Here is a 20,198-nt window from a genome sequence, read left to right as displayed (position 1 = left end):
TCTACCACTTCTACTGGAAGCTCCTCCACACAGCTACCGCTCTCTGAGTAATGAAGTTCCCACTTATGTTACCCCTAAACTTTTGCCCCCTAACTCTCAAATCATGTCCTCTTGTTTGAATCTCCCCTACTCTCAATGGAAAAAGTCTATCCGCATCAACTCCATCTATCTCCATCATAATTTTAAATACCTCTATCAAGTCTCCACTCAAACTTCTATGCTCCAAAGAATAAAGACCTAACTTGTTCAACCTTTCTCTGTAACTTAGGTGCTGAAACCCAGGTAACATTCTAGTAAATCTTCTCTGTACTCTCTCTATTATATTGACATCTTTCCTATAATTCGGTGAACAGAACTGTACACAGTACTCTAAATTCGGCCTGAACAATGCCTTGTATAATTTTAACATTACATCCCAACTCCTATACTCAATGCTCTGATTTATAAAGGCCAGCATACCAAAAGCTTTCTTCACATCCCTATCCACATGAGATTCCACCTTCAGGGAACTATTCACCATCATTCTATTATCTACGCCCCATAGATCACTCTGTTCTACTGCATTCTTCAATGCCCTACAATTTACCATGTATGTCCTATTTTGATTAGACCTACCAAAATGTAGCACCTCACATTTATCAGCATTAACCTCCATCTGCCATCTTTCTGTCCACTCTTCTAACTGGCTTAAATCTCTCCGCAAGCTTTGAAAACCTGCTTCATTATCCACAACGCCACCTATCTTAGTATTATAGATAGATAGATAGATAGATACTTTATTCATCCCCATGGGGAAATTCAACATTTTTTCCAATGTCCCATACACTTGTTGTAGCAAAACTAATTACATACAATACTTAACTCAGTAAAAATATGATATGCATCTAAATCACTATCTCAAAAAGCATTAATAATAGCTTTTAAAAGTTCTTAAGTCCTGGCGGTTGAATTGTAAAGCCTAATGGCATTGGGGAGTATTGACCTCTTCATCCTGTCTGAGGAGCATTGCATCGATAGTAACCTGTCGCTGAAACTGCTTCTCTGTCTCTGGATGGTGCTATGTAGAGGATGTTCAGAGTTTTCCATAATTGACCGTAGCCTACTCAGCGCCCTTCGCTCAGCTACCGATGTTAAACTCTCCAGTACTTTGCCCACGACAGAGCCCGCCTTCCTTACCAGCTTATTAAGACGTGAGGCGTCCCTCTTCTTAATGCTTCCTCCCCAGCACGCCACCACAAAGAAGAGGGCGCTCTCCACAACTGACCTATAGAACATCTTCAGCATCTCACTACAGACATTGAAAGTATCTGCATACTTTCTAATCCAATTTACCACCCCATCATCCAGATCATTAATGTATATGACAAACAACATTAGACCCAGTACAGATCCCTGAGGCACACCACTAGTCACCAGCCTCTAACCTGACAAACAGTTATCCACCACTACTCTCTGGCATCTCCCATCTAGCCACTGTTGAGTCCATTTTACTACTTCAAAAGTAATACCTAACGATTGAACCTTCCTAACTAACCTTCTGTGTGGAATCTTGTCAAAGGCCTTACTGAAGTCCATATAGACAACATCTACTGCTTTACCCTTGTCAACTTTCCTAGTAACCACTTCAAAAAGTTCAATATGTTTTATCAAACATGACCTTCCACACACAAATCCATGTTGACTGTTCCTAAACAGACCCTGTCTAATCAGATAATTATATATACCATATCTAAGAATATTTTCCATTAATTTACCCACCACTGATGTCAAACTTACAGGCCCATCATTGCTAGGTTTACTCTGAGAACCCTTTTTAAACAATGGAACAACATGAGCAATACGCCAATCCTCCGGCACCATCCCCCTTTCAAGTGACATTAGAAATATTTTTGTCAGAGTCCCTGTTATTTCTACACTAACTTCCCTCAAGGATCTATGAAATATCCTGTCAGGACCAGAGACTTGTCCACTTTTATATTCTTTAAAAGCGTTAGTACTTTAGTATAAGGAGAAGGTGGGAGTGGAGGATGCTATCACGTATTTGCTGCACAAATCACTCTCTCACCTAGATGGGGTCAGTTGTGCTTTGAGGATTACATTCCTTGACTTCTCTAGTGCCTTTAACACCATCCAGCCCAAGATCTTAAGGCACAAACTAACGGAGATGGGAGTAGACTCTCACATGGTGGATTGGATAGTGGACTACTTGACAGATAGACCTCAGTATGTGCGGTTGGGAGACTGTAGGTCTGACACGGTGGTCAGCAGCACAGGAGCGCCGCAGGGAACCGTACTCTCTCCGGTCCTGTTCACACTGTACACATCAGACTTCCAATATAACTCGGAGTCCTGCCATGTGCAGAAGTTCGCTGATGACACGGCCATAGTGGGGTGTGTCAGGAATGGACAGGAGGAGGAGTATAGGAAACTGATACAGGACTTTGTGATATGGTGCAACTCAAACTACCTGCGTCTCAATATCACCAAGACCAAGGAGATGGTGGTGGACTTTAGGAGATTTAGGCCTCATATGGAGCCAGTGATCATTAATGGAGAATGTGTGGAGCAGGTTAAGACCTACAAGTATCTGGGATTACAGTTAGATGAGAAGCTAGACTGGACTGCCAACACAGATGCCTTGTGCAGGAAGGCACAGAGTCGACTGTACTTCCTTAGAAGGTTGGCGTCATTCAATGTCTGTAGTGAGATGCTGAAGATGTTCTATAGGTCAGTTGTGGAGAGCGCCCTCTTCTTTGTGGTGGCGTGTTGGGGAAGAAGCATTAAGAAGAGGGACGCCTCACGTCTTAATAAGCTGGTAAGGAAGGCGGGCTCTGTCGTGGGCAAAGTACTGGAGAGTTTAACATCGGTAGCTGAGCGAAGGGCGCTGAGTAGGCTACGGTCAATTATGGAAAACTCTGAACATCCTCTACATAGCACCATCCAGAGACAGAGAAGCAGTTTCAGCGACAGGTTACTATCGATGCAATGCTCCTCAGACAGGATGAAGAGGTCAATACTCCCCAATGCCATTAGGCTTTACAATTCAACCGCCAGGACTTAAGAACTTTTTAAAAGCTATTATTAATGCTTTTTGAGATAGTGATTTAGATGCATATCATATTTCTTACTGCGTTAAGTATTGTATGTAATTAGTTTTGCTACAACAAGTGTATGGGACATTGGAAAAAAAGTTGAATTTCCCCATGGGGATGAATAAAGTATCTATCTATCTATTTATCTTTCTATCTATCTATCTATCTACTTCCTCTTTGTTAATCCTCTTAGTTTCCATAACTACCCTACTTGTTTCCCTTACCTTACACAGTTCAATATAATTCTCCTAAGTGAATACCAATGAAAATAAATTTTTCAAAACCTCCCCCATTCCTTTTGCCTCCACACATAGCTGTCCACTCTGATTCTTTAAGGGACCAATTTTATCCCTCATTATCCTTTTGCTATTAATATAACTGTAGAAACCCTTTAGATTCATTTTCACCTTACTTGCCAAAGCAGCCTCATATCCTCTTTTAGCTTTTCTAATTTATTTTTACATTTTTACATTCTTTATATTAGATTCTTTTTACATTCTTTATATTCCTCGAGCACCACAATTGCTCCATGCTGCCTATATTTATTATAGATCTCTCTAATTTCCCTAACCAAGTTTCCAATATCCCTTGAAAACCATGGCACTCTCGAACTTTTAACCTTTCCTTTCAACCTAATAGGAACATAAAGATTCTGTACCCTCAAAATTTCACATTTAAATGACCTCCATTTCTCTATTATATCCTTCCCATAAACAAATTGTCCCAATCCACTCCTAAATCTTTTTGCATCTCCTCAAAGTTAGCCTTTCTCCAATCAAAAATCTCAACCCTGGTTCCAGTCACATCCTTCTCCATAATTATTTTGAAACAAATGGTATTGTGATCACTGGACCCAATGTGCTCCCCAACACATATCTCCGTCACCTGAGCTATCTCATTCCCAGCAGGAGATCCAACACTGCCACTTCTCTAGTTGGTACCTCTATGTATTGCTGCAAAAAACTATCCTGCGCACATTTTACAAACTCAAAACCATGCAGCCATTTTACAGAATGGGCTTCCCAGTCTATGTGTAGAAAATTAAAATCTGCCACAATCACAACCCTGTGCTTACTACAAATATCTGCTATCTCCTTACAAATTTGCTCCCCATTAGGTGGTCTATAATACACCCCTAAAAGTGTTACTACACCTTTCCCATTCCTTAATTCCACCCAAATAGCCTCCCAGGACGAGCCCTCTAATTTATCCTGTCAAAACACCACCCCGATATTTTCTCGGACAAGCAATGCAATTCTTGCCCCTCCGATTCTATCACACCTTAAACAACAAAATCTAGGAATATTTAGTTGCCAATCACACCCCTTCTGCAACCATGTTTCACTAATAGCTACAACATCATATTTCTAGGTGTCAATCCATGCTCTACGCTCATCCACCTTTCTTACAATGCTCCTAGCATTAAAATAAATGCATTTACGAAACTCCCCACCTCTTCCTCTCTGCTTATCCCTAACGGTGCAAACAACTTTATTATCTTTTTGTTTTCCTTCTCCCCTACATCTTCGGTCTGAACCCTCCTACATCAGGGAGGAAGTTCAAATCAGTTCTGTGTTAAATGTTTAGCCATCACAGTGACTGAAGGCAGCTGCAGGTTAATGAGGGACTGTTACTGTCAGATTCTGCAGTTCTTGCGGCTGCTCATCGCACCCAGGACTGAACCCTGGTCACTGAGCATTGGAGGAGTCTGTTCTGCTGATGTTAGCCTTAAACTAGACTGGTGTTTAATATTGTGGATCTGTGAAAGATAAATCAGTTCTGTATCAGGTCCTGTGTCTCAGGTACTTACTGTCTCTACCACACTCACAATGTACACTAGAGAGGCCACTCGGCCCATCTGGTCCTGCCCATGTTTCTGTTCCATATCAGTATATCAAAATCTATCCGTGCCATTCCCCTATCACTCTCCCTGAGATGACAGGTTGCAACTAGACACCACTCCGTGGGATAGGAGATTTCCCTTGAATTTCATAGAATCATAGAAATCTATTTTCCTAAGCTCCATGTACCTATCTGAGAGTCTCTTAAAAGACCCTATTGTATCCGCCTCTACCACCGTCGCTGGCAGTGCATTCCACACACACACCACTCTTTGCTTAAAAAACTTTGCTCTGATATCTCCTCTGTACCTACTTCCTAGCAGCTTAAACCTATTCCCCCTCGTGTTAGCCGTTTCTGCACTGGGAAAAAGCCTCTGGCTATCCACACGACCAATGCCTCTCATCATCTTATACACCTGAATGATTTTCTCCAGTCTGAATAAGACGATGAGATCACTGTGGTTTTGAAGTTCTCGCCCCTCTCCCCTCTCCTCCCCTCTCTCCCCCTCCCCATCCCCTCTCCCCCTCCCTCCCCTCTCCCCCCTCCCTCTCCCTCCCCCTTTGTGTTTTACGTCAAAGACCCACCTCGCTCAGGCACTTAAAGCGACACTCACAGTAAACGAACCTGCAGTCTCGTAACACAATGCACCTCTAAAGTCTGACAGCAGACTAGCGAGTGAACCTTCGATGGTGCAGAGTCAAAAACCAAAGAGTTGCCAGATTGAGCCAGGCTTTGGGGCTGCAAAGAGAGATGGGGTCCAGAGTTTACGAGGAGGAGGAATCGGACCAGCAGGATGTGGCTACAAAAGAAAGATTAGAAGCATTTGGAAACTGGTTGATCGAAAAAAAAAGGTGGTTAATTTCTGCAAAATACTGGTGGAAATCAACAGTCAGGCAGCAATTGTGAAGAGGAATAAAAAGACAACGTTTAGACCGAGCCTCTTCAGCATGCCTAGACTGTGTACTCCGCTGCTTAGTTGCTGCTTGAACTGCAGAGTTCCTCCAGCATTTTGTGTGTGTGCGTCTCTGTATTCCCAGCAACTGCAGAATCTCCTGTGTTTAATAACTGCATTTTACTTTGGCATTAGATACACGTTGATATTGAGTATATTGCTTATGGGAGCCACTTTCTGCGTTAAAACAGCTGCAGATTTTTCGATACACACGAAAAAAATAAAGTATGGACCTTGAACCGGTGCCTGCACAAATCTTTAATGGCAGCGTGATTACCCATAGGGCCATGCGTTAAGAATCTCGCTGTCGTTGAGGCACCGATGAAATGCGCAGGCGTCAGGCTGAGGACGTCCCTGAGTATCACGCATGCGCGCAATACACTGAAGGCCTTGAAAATGTCGGTTGCAGGTAAGAGCATTTCTCCGTGTTTTTATCTTAAACACCGACTTCGGGACGATTCCTGTGAAATCCGGACATCATAGTCCGCAATCCCGGGACAGTCCTGCTCTCTTTCCTCTCTCTCAGCCCCACGATCCGGGCACGGGCACCGGGGAGCTTCCGGCTGATGAGGGAATGGGAACCGATGGATCTCTCAGACAGAGCTGAGCTCCAGCTGTCTAAATACAAGGATTAGGAACTCGGAGAAAGGGAACAAAATCATTTACATCATTAGTTGAGAAAATCACCTTTGTTCTACCTCCAATCACAAAGAAGAGGAAATCTGTAGATGCTGGAAATCCAAGCAACACACACAAAATGCCGGCGGAACTCAGCATTAGTACACTTTTCCATTGATGCTACCTGGCCTGCTGAGTTCCTCCAGCATTTTGTGTGTATTGCTTGTTCCACCTCCTTTTGTACTGGACTTTTCTACCCGTGACGACATGTTTTGTACCATTCTCTGTGGGAAGATAATGATATCAAAAACCTTTGCCCTGGACAACAAGTAGCTTTCACATCACAAATGTGCCAGACTCCAGTGAGACAGACTACTGCCCTTCCCTTCATATTCATTGGCATTCCCATCACTGAGTTCACCACCGTCAGTCATTGGGGGAGGGTTCAGGGGAAATATTTATGTACAATACAGAAACTGGTGATACCTATGTGTATTGTGGTGATGCAAAAGTTGTTGGAGAGTTTACAAGAGGGAAGAATTGGAGTGATATTTGGAAATCTGACTTTTTAAAGTGTAATTTAGCAAGCAAACCACTTATGGACAATGTGCAAAATCACTGGTGAGAAAATCCTTCATTACCCATTACAGGCCTGTGACATGGTGTGAGAGTGCAGATGAACTGAATCGAGCCCAGAGGAGATCACAGTTCTTACAGATAGTGATTTGCTGGCTGTTAAAATGAATACCTCTATATAAAATTCACAGTGCACATGTCGTCACTGGGTAAAAGAATGCACAGTACAAGATTTATGTGCACATTGGTCATTACAAATTAGAGGGGACATTGGTGGGAAGGTGGGGAGAACTCCAGTGTCCCTGACACCCTAACCTACAAGATGTGCGTCCAGCTGCACTTTAAGGAGTTGGAGCTGAAAATGGATGAATTCTGGATCATCCAGCAGTTGGAGTGGGTGATAGATATGACATGAAGAGAGGTGAGTTACACCTAAGGTGCAGGACACAGGAAACTGGTTGAGAGACATGAAGGGGAATGAAGTTAAATAGCCATCGCAGAGTACTCTTGTTGCCATCGCACACAACAGCCAGGTGGGCCGCTTTAGAAACTGTTGGTGAAGGAGGGATTACCTGGCAGAGGAAAGTCAAACGGGTGAGAAGGGATTCGTTAGTTAGAGGAACAGAACAGAGGGGATGAAAGGTCAGTTTTGATGATGTCAAAAGGACCTGACAAGTGTGGTTTGGGATAGGCTGTTTTCTGGCAAAGGAGTACTTGGTAAGCGGGAGGCCTTCAGAAGAGACATTTTTGAGAGTGTAGAGTTTGTATGTTGAAAGGTAACTGGTGCAGGGAACCTTGGTTTTCAAGAGATATTGATGCCCCCGATATTTTGTTCCTCTAAATGCCTCAGACTCATTAATGACAACAGTATCATAATTCCATCCCCGAGCTCATCTGACTTTTTTTTTAGTCGTCTTCTGTTGGTTTTTAAAGCTTCCAATAGTTTTTGCTCTTTTGATTGCCCTCTCTTTGGCTTTTATGTTGGCTTTGGCTTCTCATTTCAGCCACAGTTGTGTCCTCCTGCCTTTACAATGCTTCCATTTCTTTGGGATGTATCGATCACTCAGCTCCTGAATTCTCCCAGAAACTCCAGCCATTGTTGCTCTGTTGTCACTCCTACCTTTTCCCTTCCAAACAAGTTTGGCCAGCTTCTCTGTCACAGAAACATGGAGAAGTTCAGTACAGAAACAGGCTATTTAACCAATCCAGTCAATGCCAAACAAACATTTAAACTGTCTAATGCAACTACCTGCACCGGGACCATCACCCTCCATACCCCTACCATCCAGGCTCCCATCCAAACTTCTTTTAAATGGTGAAACCGAGCTCATATTCACCACTTGTGCTGGCATCTCATTCCACACTCTCACAACCATTTCAGTAAAGAGCTTTTCCAAATGTTCTCATTAAATTTTCACTTCCCCACTTACCCATGACCTCTGGTTGTCATCGCACCCATCCTCAGTGGAAGAAGCTGCTTATTTGTACCCTATCTATACTGTCATAATGTTGTCAATTCCCAACAAATCCTCAAAGAAATGTATAATATCTTTGTTTATGTTTAGAGCCTTTTTCAGATGTATAGGATGATGAGGGACACTGATCGTGTGGATAGCCAGAGGATTTTTCCCCAGTGCTGAAATGGCTAACGTGAGGGAGCATAGTTTTAAGGTGCTTGAAAGTTGATACGGAGGGGATGTCAGGGGTAACTTTATTTACACTGAGAGTTGTGGGTGCATGGAACGGATTGCAGGCTATTTTCGTGAGAGTGTTTCAGTTACTGTGGGGCCAGGAACCCATGCAGCTCAGTCGGAACAGGGAATAATACCAATGGAGAGAGTCAAACTGAGCCAGGTCACAGATTGGAGACGGCAGAAATGCCCCATTCTTTTAGAGACAGGAAGAGCATCAGAGAGTTTGATGGTCATTCCAGATATCAGCACTCTGCCCTGTCAGGAGATGATTTCTCTCTCCAACTTGGGTTAAACTTCACTGTGTAACCCCTGGGTCGCCTCAGGCATCGCTCAAACTCGTTCTAGTCTAGGGGGAGTGGCCTTCGGCCCCACCAAACTGGGTAACCAGCTAGTGTGGATGCTGTGTGATGTCCCCGCATCGCCCAAAAAACAGACAGTACACCTTATGCGATTAAATGAGTACAATTTATAAAGATTACTATAACTAAGCGATTACTAACGATAGAGTATATATGAATAAGAGAAAAAAAAGAAAAGGCGCCAAACTTATCAAAGTCCAAACCACTTCGTGCACAACCGTTGGAGCTCAATTACTGAAGTCTCCTGGCCACCATTCGATCCCCTCCGACTTCCTCGACCCGCCTCCTGGGACCCCCACGGTGGTCGACCAGACGCTCCACACTCCTCTGTCTCCATCTCCTCTCATCACCGAAAACTTTGGGCCGGGGACCCCCCGCTCAGAGTCCGTTCTATCGCCCAGCTTCCAGCATCCCGTCCTCTCTCTCTCACTCCATCGCCCCGACTCCCCAAAATCCCCGCCAACAATCAGTTTACAGTCCCCAAACAAGCTTCCAGCACTTATCATAACAAAGACGCTAGCATTCCTACTATTAACACAGGCGCCAGCATTCCTACTTTTAACAAAACAAAGACGCCATTTTGATTACATACACAGTAACAAAGAAAAAGAAACCCCCCGTTACAACTGTAACAGTGTGATACCAGCTCACACCTTGACAACTCAAGTAATCTCATCTGAAATGTTGTCCTACACCCATTGATGGATTTTGTAAATCTTTTTACAGGTTAAAAATGGCAAGGAATTTGCCTACGGGAATCTCGAACACAACACACCAGTTTTGCTGTCTCTATCCAGATATTTAAGAAGTGGAGTATGGGATTCAGTCGATCATCCTTCCTGCTCAGACTGTCAGGAGGGATTCACTCGATCATCTGACCAACTGGCATGCCCGTTAGTTTACATGGGGGGAGCCCATTCATCTGCTCAGACAGTGGGAATGGATTCACTCGGTCATCTCAACTGAAAGTACATCAGCAAGTTCACACTGGGCAAGGCCATTCACCTGTTCTGTGGGTGAGAAAGGATTCAGTCTGTCATCCCACCTGTGGACACACCAGTCAGTTCACACTGGGGAGAGGCCATTCACCTGCTCAGACTGTGGGAAAGGATTCACTTCATCAAATCAGTTACTGAAACACCGGTCAGTTCACACCGGAGAGTGGCCGTTCACCTGCTCAGACTGCGGGAAGGGATTCACCGAGTTACCTCAACTTAATGTACATCAGCGAGTTCACACCAGAGAGAGGCCATTCACCTGCTCAGACTGTGGGAAGGGATTCGCTTCGTCATCCCATCTGAAGGTACATCAGCGAGTTCACACTGGAGAGAAGCCATTCACCTGCTCGGACTGTGGGAAAGGATTCACTCAGTTATCTTGACTGAAGGCACACCAGGGAGTTCACACTTGAGAGTGGCCAATCACCTGCTCAGACTGTGGGAAGGGATTCGCTTCGTCATCCCATCTGAAGATACATCAGCGAGTTCACACTGGTAAGAGGCCATTCACCTGCTCAGACTGTGGGAAGGGATTCACTTCATCATCCCATCTGAAGGTACATCAGCGAGTTCACACTGGTGAGAAGCCGTTCATCTGTTCAGACTATGGGAAAGGATTCACTCAGTCATCCATCCTAAAGGCACACCAGCGACTTCACACTGGGTAGAGACTGATCTGCTCAGACTTTGGGAAAAGATTCTCTCAGCCAAATCAACCAGTTTGCATCATTGAGTTCACACTGGGGAGAGGCCATTCACCTGCTGCGAATGTGGGAACGTATTCACTCAGTCATCTAATCTTATGTAGCTCTCAGTTCTACTGGCAGCTTAACAGAGAGGGTTATAGCCCGCCCACCCCAGTCTGGCCAAACTGAAGAATCTCATTTGGGTGGATACTGAACGATGTGTCCCCTGTGTAATCTGCCCCTGGCGTTCATACTTTCTGTGGACTGTCTCTTTAAAATGCAAAGAGAACCAAGACTGACTTTGGACACGCTGTTGGATTTCTGCAGAAGTGCAGAGTTGCTATGGTGACCAGCTAATGTTTATGTTCTCTGTGGTTAAGCAAGGTCAGAATGATCCTTTACCGACACAGAACAAGCAAGCGACTTCTTACTGAGAGAGGGGCGGAGCTACCTGATGGACAGCTGGTGTTCAGCACAACGGTATTTAAACACACGTAACTGCTTTTCTCGCAGGACACGCAGATGCACGAAGAGTAGTGATGAAAGTTTCTGCCAGTTGGACTTTCTAGCAGGGTGGGATTTGAGGATCGATAAAGAAGAATCGATCTATGGCTGTTAGTGTGTGTAAGAGCGACCCTGTGGAATCTACCGGTGAGTCTAACCCTTGCCTGGGTTGGTAGACTTTCTCTTGAAAAGGTGCTCTTGAGTTGGTCACGTCTGGCTAACTTGGAAGATTTGATGGGCATTGGAAAAGGTTAGGGTTAGGGTTAGGGTCAGGGTCAGGGTCAGGGTTAGGGTTAGAGCTAGGGTTAGGGCTAGGGTTAGGGTTAGGGCTAGGGTCAGGGTTAGGGTTAGGGTTAGGGTTAGGGTTAGGGTAAAAGGTCGACAACACCTGTTTACTTGGATTACATCTCCCTCTCCCTCCCTCCTCCTCCCCCCCCCCCCAATCTTGTGAACTAAATTGAATCTACCACACCATTGTAAGACTATGTCGTTTACCACCGAGGTTTTGGATTTTATATACAGGTGGCCCCCGTTTTTCGGACATTCGCTTTACGACAGCTCACTGTTACGAAAGACCTACATTAGTACCTGTTTTTGCTGACCAAAGAGGATTTTCGCTTTTACGATAAAGATGATGCCTCCTTTATATGTGAGTTTACCCCGAAAAAGACTACCATGACCGTGAAGCCTTGTGCGGCAGTTGTGTACGCATGTGTGTACGTGCATAGCTGTGCACGTGCCGATTCTTTTTCTCTCCAAATCAATTTCAGTTCACTATCTTCCCGATTTTCAGTGAAACTACACTGTAAATACAATATTTCTACTTTATATAGTGTGTATATTTATCATATCATTCCTACTTTTACCATAGGTTAGTGTTATTTTAGGTTTTATGTGCTATTTGGTATGATTTGGTGGGTTATTCTTTGGGTCTGGGAACGTCCAAAATCTTTTCTCATTTAGATTAATGGTAATTGCTTCTTCACTTCATGACATTTCGGTTTACAAACGGTTTCATAGGAACACTCTACCTTCAGATACCGGGGGAAACCTGTATTCACACCTATATATGCATAACATTGCTAACCCTAGCATTATCTGGTTTAAGTTCACTATTATTAGTAGTTACCAATTAAATAGTGTTTGTTAACTGCAAAACCAGACTCCAAGTGTGTTCAATTGTTGCTGGTAGTTTTATAGGTTTGCGTCTGTGTGACACCTGAAATAACAAATGGTACATAATATGTGATTAAACTATTAAGATTTATAATTCTTCCTTTGATTATAGGGTTAGTAAAGAAAACAAAAAAAAGAAAAAGGGCCCACTCTCTCCATTCACGTCTTCTCATCTCTCCCCAGCAAAAGGCCATGAGAATCTCTCTTCCAGACTCACAAGAAAGAACATTTCTGTCATTGGATAATTTTGTCGTGTTTTTTCGTGCCCCACAAATGACCAGGAGATGCAGAAGATTCTTCAAGAAGTATTAAACTTTAATTTGCAAATCAAAGCTGAGACAGTCATTGAGCTAGTCGCTGATTGCCCACCGATCCTTGGACATAGCATGTTTTATAGCAATCTCCTGGCTTAGTTGCATTAGCATATGCAATCGGTCTATAGTTGCGTATCACACGTACATCCGCCACTATTGTTTCTACCCACTGACTTAATCATGTTCTAATCTACATCTCTTAGCTACCTCTCAATAACACACCATTGTCTTCTACATTCTTAAGATTTCATTCTCCTACTAAATTGGGTACATGCATAGCAAATAGCAAGGTTCAAAGCTGACTACATAGTTTTGGTTACACATCAAATAATCTCAACTTTTATACTCCAATATATCCCCCCTTTGAGACCCAGAGGGTCTCACACAGAGAAAAGACAAAGAGTCTGCGCACAAAAGCCCCAATAAACTCAAGCACTTATTCCCAAATCTCAGGTTAAACTATAATTTTCTGCGCCAAGACCTCAAAGTATTCTCTCCCTGTTACCCTGGGCCGCTGAGCCAAAAACCTGTCCTTCTGTACCTGAGACAGGGAAAAAGACTCAGAAGCCCTTACAATTTACTTCCACACTGTTGTTTTGCTCTTGTTCATCCTGCAGGTGTTGTAGGCTGTAACGATACATTTTCGGTGTTTCTTTCTCCACTAAGCTTGCTTCAGTAATTGCCACGAGCATTGGAAATTGTTTGGTTGCAGCACGCACTACAAGAGATTTGAGACAAGGAAGAAAACAGCACAGCACAAACGCACAGCTCAACAATATAATACTGATAGTTATTGCTATTTTAGTTAGCCATGCTCTCCATCCTCCGAGTCTACTTTCCAACCAATCAAAGAACTGATGTTCAAATCCTGCATTCTGTTTGATCTCCGTCTGCAGATTCTTTAACTTATTCATTGCTCTGGTGAAAGACCCTTATGGGCTAGTATTGTTCGGTATGTAAGTGCAGCATTGTTCTCCAAACATTACACACACACCCCCTTTCTCTGCCAAAAGCCAATCCAGTACCTGTCTGTTTTGCCACGTCACCCTGCTAGTTGCATCCAGCTGTTGCCCTAAGGCCTCCAGTGCATCATCGATGTAGTTGATGAATCTCTGTTGATTGTAGTATATATAGTTTATCCAATCAACATTTTTGCTTACCCCTATCACAGGTATGATAGCTTCCCAGTGAGCATCTCATGTGGTGTCAGGCATGTTATTCGATTAGTTTGCATGCGGTAACTCATCAATTCTAACGGTAAAGCATTGACCCAATTAAGTTTAGTGTCTGCACAAATTTTGTTTAGTTTGGCTTTCAGGGTTCCATTAATTCTCTCTACCATGCCCTGCGACTGAGGGTGGTATACACATCCAAATCTTTGTTTTATCCTCAGTGCCTGTAGTACCAGTTTGACCACTTTCTGGATAAAAGCTGAACCATTGTCTGAGCTAACTTCTGTAGGTATTCCAAACCTTGGTATCACTTTATTTGTCAGAAATTTTACCACTGTCTTTGCCCCTTGATCTCTTGAAGGTACCGCCTCCACCCATCTGCTAAATCGATCAATTACTACCAGTAATTACCAATCAATTACCAATTTTACCACTGTCTTTGCCCCTTGATCTCTTGAAGGTAGCGCCTCCACCCATCTGCTAAATCGATCAATTACTACCAGTAATTACCAATTCATTACCAATCTTTTACCTCTCACTGTCTTTATCATGTCTACATAATCGATCACTAGATGTTTAAATGGTCCTTCAGGTACAGGAATGTGACCTATTGGGGTTGTAATTCCCTTCCGAGCATTATTTTGTGCGCATACCTCGCACTGTGATAAGACAAAGTCCACTGAAGCCTGTAAATAAGGCGACCGAAAACCATCCTTCTTTATTTTCCCTATCACTTCCCCCCTTGCACAATGGTCCATCCCATGCGCTTCTGGAATCAGAATCGTCAGTAGAGGGGTGGGCGCTACCAACAAACCGTCTTCCGTGCTCCACAAGCCTTCCGGGTTCTGCTTGGCCCCCCTTTTTCTCCACATTGTCTGTTCTGCCAAAGTTGCCTTACCTTGTATTTCAATTAGGTCCTCTACGTCAGGTTCTGGAGTTAGGCTTACCTGGGGGGCAATGACGGCTGACGTACATCCAGACGCTTTTCTAGCTGCCTCGTCTGCAGCTTGATTTCCCTTTGTTATTACATCGTTTCCCTTTTTATGTGCCTGGCATTTTACTATAGCCAATGCTTTAGGTTTCATTATGGCTTTTATCAAGTCTAGAATTTGCTGACAATGTTGTATGGGATCTCCGCTACTTTTTTTAAAACCTCTCTGCTTCCACACTGCCCCGAACAAATGGCATACTCCATGAGAATATGCTGAATCAGTATAGATGTCTACTTTCTCACCTTTCATCATTTCACACGCAGCTGTCAGGGCTTTGATTTCTGCTAGTTGGGCGGAACACGGTTGGGGACAGGACTTCATCCTAATAATCTTATAGCTCGACTGATCCTGCTGCACTACTGAGAACCCTGCGTGATTTCCATCATAATCCCTATAACAAGAGCCATCTACGAACAGAACCTTTGTATCTGCATCCTCTAGTGGTTCTGACCGTAAATCTTCTCTCAATTTGGCAAATGCCATCGTCTTCCCTACACGATCATGGGGTTTTTCTTCATAGCCCAAAGGGACAAAATCGGCTATATTACTGGTAGTGCATCTCTGTATAGTTATGTCTGGAAATGTCAATAGCATCTGATACGCTGCTATCCTGGCTGGTGTCAGCACAAATTTCCCCCTTTCTAGCAATTCTGCTACATTGTGGTGTGTGTACAGAGTCACAGGATAGCTCAGGGTTACAGATGATGCCTTTTCATATGCATAGTACAGCGCCGCCAGTCCCTGATAACAGGGTGGATACCCCTGAGCCACCTCATCTAGTCTCGTACTGTAGTATGCTACCGGCTGCTTTGCTTTTCCTGTGCCTGTCTCTTGTGTTAGAACCGCTGTGACATAACCCTCCTGTCGGTTGGATACATACAAATGAAAAACCTTCTCGTAGTCAGGCAAAGCTAATGCTGGTGCTGACTGCAATTCCTGCTTAATAGTATTGAAAGCTATCTCCGCCTCTCCATTCCACTGTAAGCCGTTCTTCAAATTTGTATGTCCTGCTTCTTTCATTATCTTTCTCAAAGGTGCCACAATCTCAGCATATTCTCCTATCCAATCTGAGCTGTACCCTGCCATTCCCAAAAACGTCATCATCTGCCCTGGGGACTTGAGGTTTTGGGGCCTTAGTTATTGCCTCAATCTGATCTGGTACTATCGCCTTCACTCCCTTGCATATTACCCTGCCTAAGTATTCCACTTGCTGCGTGCAAAATTGCAGTTTCTTTTTGGATACTTTATGTCCTCCGCACGCTAATTTCTCTAACAAGAGTTATAGTGTCCTGCTTACACTGTTCCTCGCTGTGGGAGCAAATCAACAGGTCATCCACATACTGTAACAATGTACTTTCCAATGGTATGCCCTCTAGGTCTGCCTTCAATACCGGATTAAAAATGTGTGGTGAATGTTTAAATCCTTGCGGCATTCTGGTATAGGTATACTGAGCACCTCTGTAAGTAAATGCAAACAAATACTGACACTGATCGGCTAGAGGAATGCTGAAGAAAGCCGAACACAAACCAATCACTGAAAAGTAACTTGCTTCTGGTGGAACATTAGTCAAAAGCGTGTGTGGGTTGGGGACTACCGCTGGCCAGTCCTCTACCACATCATTTACCGCTCGCAAATCATGCACCAATCTCCACTTAGATTTATCTGCTTTTAAGACCGGCAACAATGGGGTATTGCATGGACTGTTTGTTCTTTTAAGCACTCCTATTTCAAGCAACCCCTGCACTGTCGATGCTATTCCCTCTTCTGCTTCTGGTCTTAGTGGGTATTGTGGTCTCCTGGGTGGAATTGCTCCTTTTTTCAGCCTTATTTCCACCGGACTAGCTGTTTTTATTTTCCCTACGTCCGTGTCATGCTGTGACCACAGAATAGACAGAAACTCATCTAACCTTTTATCTTTCTGCTGGCCTCTTTCCTTTCCCAGCAAGGGCATGTGTGGTTGGGGAGTTATTTCGACCTCTCTCACTGTCCCTACCATATCTACACTTACCATTATTTTAATACAACTGTTGTCTTCTGATCTCCACACCTCTGGCGTGATTTTCCTCCACACTGTTACGGTTTCAGCACTCTTAACTAAAGGTCCTAAGCCTTTAGACTGATACCCCTTATTTACCAATAACGTTACGTGGGGCGCAGCCTCCGGTATCCTGTACCATTTTTCTAAAAAGGTGTCCACTTAACTTGTAAAGCTGCCCCTTGCTTTCCAATTATCACAGCCCCCCCTTCCAGGTGCTGTTGGGTACATACCTCCAGGTGTCATCTCTCCTCTAACTCCCTGTTCTGAGTCTCGTCAAAAATCACTGTACAATGTAGCTCAGATTTCGGCATTACAGCCCTGGGTAATATAGCCTGCACGCCCTTTTTCCATTTTTCCCAGGTTTCCTGAATCTGATCTGCGATGTCTCCTATCCAAAAGACATTAGCCTTCTTGTCTTCTTGCACTATCAATTGAGCCCCTGCTCTTTTCACACTCAGTCCAGTTCTGGTGCATTCTAATTTTAATTCCAGTTGCAACAAGGCATCTCTGCCTAACAAATTAATCGGAGTTCCTTGAAATACTAGCACCGGCAAAACAATTTCTTTATTTCCCATTCTCAACCGCACTGGAGCCGGGCACTGTGTCAGCTGTGTTTTCCCCGAGTACCCTACAGTCTTAATAAACTTTCCTGACATGGGAAGGTGAAGGGCATGCTGTGGCTGTACGCAAGTGTACGTGGCTCCAGTATCTATCATCATTGGTGTCAGTTGCCCTTCTAACATAACCTGAACAATGGGTTCCTCATCTGCCTCCCTTGTTATCATTGGGTAATGTCCCTTCCCACTCAAGTTCTCAGGGCACCCTAATACCTCGCATAGGGGTTCACAGGTCCGCTTGGGACTGGTCCTTGGCTAAACTTTAGTTCCCTTCTTATCGGGTCCTGCTGGTGTGTGACAGGCCATAGTATAAACGGACAATCTCTTCTCATGTGCCTGGCTGATTACATTCCCAGCACAATCTCTCTACCTCTCTTTCCCACTGTTTCCTCACTGGTCCCCTTTGCCCATAGCTCCTCTGTCCCCCTCCTTGGGACTTCCAGTCCTGTCTGGGCTGTTTGAATTTAGTCTGTCCCTGATAGGGCATTTGTGAGAATGCTCCCTCAAAGACATTTATTGGCATGGGGTTTTCCAGCCCTTGTCTTACAGTATGATCGGTCCCTCCATATAACAGTGCTTTGTCCAGTTCGATGGCTGTACTCGAACTGGTGGTTGCTGGCAGCATCTTTTTGTTTTTCTCTTTTTCCTTCTTTTTGAGTTCTTCGAGCTGCATTTGTATTAACTTTCTTTGCACCTCTTCCTGCTGCTCAGCCAACCTTCATTTGTCTTTCCGGTATTTCTCAACCGCATGGACTACGTTGTCTCTAAATTCTTGTGGGGTCATTTACGTCAGCCCAACCACTTCCTCCAGTTTGGATTTTACTTGTGGAGGCATTGCATCCAAAATGCTATGTCGGAACAGTGAGGTCATAAATAAGATATTCTCCACCTCTTGCTCAGTCTCCAGTCTCCACCTTTTCAACTGGTTTTCTACGTAGGCTGCTGGGTTTTCAGTGTCTCCCAGTGGATCCCCTTTTAAGGCTTTGGGGTCCACTTTAGGTGGATAAAGCTTTCTGAGGGCCTGCCAGACCCTCTGCCTCACTCTGTCAAACCCATCTCCATCAGTTCTCGGGTCGTTCGAGTTTACTATGCCAGCCATTTCCATTAGTTCGTTAAATTTGGAGGTTCCCATCAACCTTATCAACAGTGCCTTCAAATCTCCCATAGCCAATAATCGTCGCGCTGTTTCTTCTTCGAAGGCTCTAATCCATTTCCCTGCTCCTTCATGTAAATTGGGCAGAGTGTTTTTCAGCCCTTCTAGGTCCTGGGATCCCCAAGGGATATACTGCACTTGTCCTGATCCTTTAACTAACAACGGCATCATTCTTCCTCCTTCTTCCCACCTGCCCCGGCTCTCCTCCTCACCTGACTCCCCAACTGCCTCAGGGTATGTCTTTACTGCCTCCCACACAAATGTCTCCGGGGTCCTGCTCTTCCCTCGGTCTCCCTGTGCAGTCCTCCCTTTCTGTCTTGATTCAATACTTGGTTGGCCCCTAGAGTATTTTTCGCATCTCTCCTGGCAATCCCCTTTCAGTAACTTATCTAGCTCTCTCTCTACTTCCGCAAGTCGCTCCCCTACTGCCTCCTTCTGTCCTTCTAGGTTTCTGCCCCCTACCTCTTCCCCACAAATTCTCGTATCCTCTCTTTCCACTTAACACTTGCTCCTCCGATGAGTCACTTTCTTTTCTAGTCTGTTTATTTCTATGGTATAACCGATACTCCTCATACTCCTTTTCCTCTCTCAAATATTTCATTCGTTCAATCCCTTCTTCCATTTCTCTCTGTACCTGTTCTATCTTTATCCTTTCTGCCAGTATCTCCTTCCATATCGCCGCTTTTTCCTTTTCGTATTGTTTTTTTTCCTCATTATCCCAAACCTGAACTTCTCCCTGCATGTTTACTGTTCCCGTCAGCAGGGGGCACTGTTTAGGGGTTCCTTCCTCATTATAGGGAGGGTTTTTTTCTGTTTCTTTCGCATCCGGGTACGGAGCCGAAGCCAGCTTCTCACCGTACCCTTCTCTCTCTCTAACAGGCTGTTTCTCCAGCACCTTAGTGTTTTCCTCGCTTGTAATCAATATTCTACCTGTCCTCCTCAGCCTTTCCCCCTCCGTTCTGAAGAGTTTTAGCACTTCCACTTCTCGTTCTCTTTTTTGCCCTCTTTTCTTAGATTTATCTTTTGGTTTGTAATTTTTTATTAGTCCCTCCATTTCTTCGCACAAATTTACATCAAACGTTCCTTCTCTTGGCCACTTTGTGACCAGGTTTTTGGTTCTTTTTTCCCATTTTTCTGAAGTTTTTGTGATCTCATTTTTAATTAACGGGAATTTTTTGCTCAGAATCTCTACTGCTGTTCCTTTACCTGTCATGTTATTCGCTCTTTTTAAGGTATTTCAGAGATTCAGTTTGTTTACTGGATAATATTATTTCCTCTAGTCTAACACCATGTGGACTTTTTCTTCCTAGTCTAACACCACGTGGACTTTTTCTTAACTAAACTTACTCTAATTCTACGCCTAGTCTATTTTCCTTTCCCTGCCCGTTCAGCCCTTCGTTTCATACGAAGTGAT

General features: G+C 44.0%; 2 protein-coding genes across 2 annotated transcripts in view; both read left to right on the top strand.

Annotated features, from left to right (window-relative positions):
- Positions 1–20,198, top strand: part of LOC140723079 (uncharacterized) — a 561,502-nt gene that overhangs the window by 451,493 nt on the left and 89,811 nt on the right. The window lies entirely within an intron of this gene.
- Positions 6,278–20,198, top strand: part of LOC140723080 (uncharacterized) — an 83,623-nt gene continuing 69,702 nt past the window's right edge. The window contains exon 1 of the mRNA XM_073037700.1: positions 6,278–6,295. The gene's annotated coding sequence lies outside the window, so the exon portion shown is untranslated. The remainder of the gene's footprint in view (positions 6,296–20,198) is intronic.

This window comes from Hemitrygon akajei, unplaced genomic scaffold (assembly GCF_048418815.1).
Source record: "Hemitrygon akajei unplaced genomic scaffold, sHemAka1.3 Scf000100, whole genome shotgun sequence".
Lineage (NCBI taxonomy): Eukaryota > Metazoa > Chordata > Chondrichthyes > Myliobatiformes > Dasyatidae > Hemitrygon > Hemitrygon akajei.
Note: the sequence above shows the minus strand (reverse complement) of the source record. Positions and strands in the feature narration are given on the sequence as shown.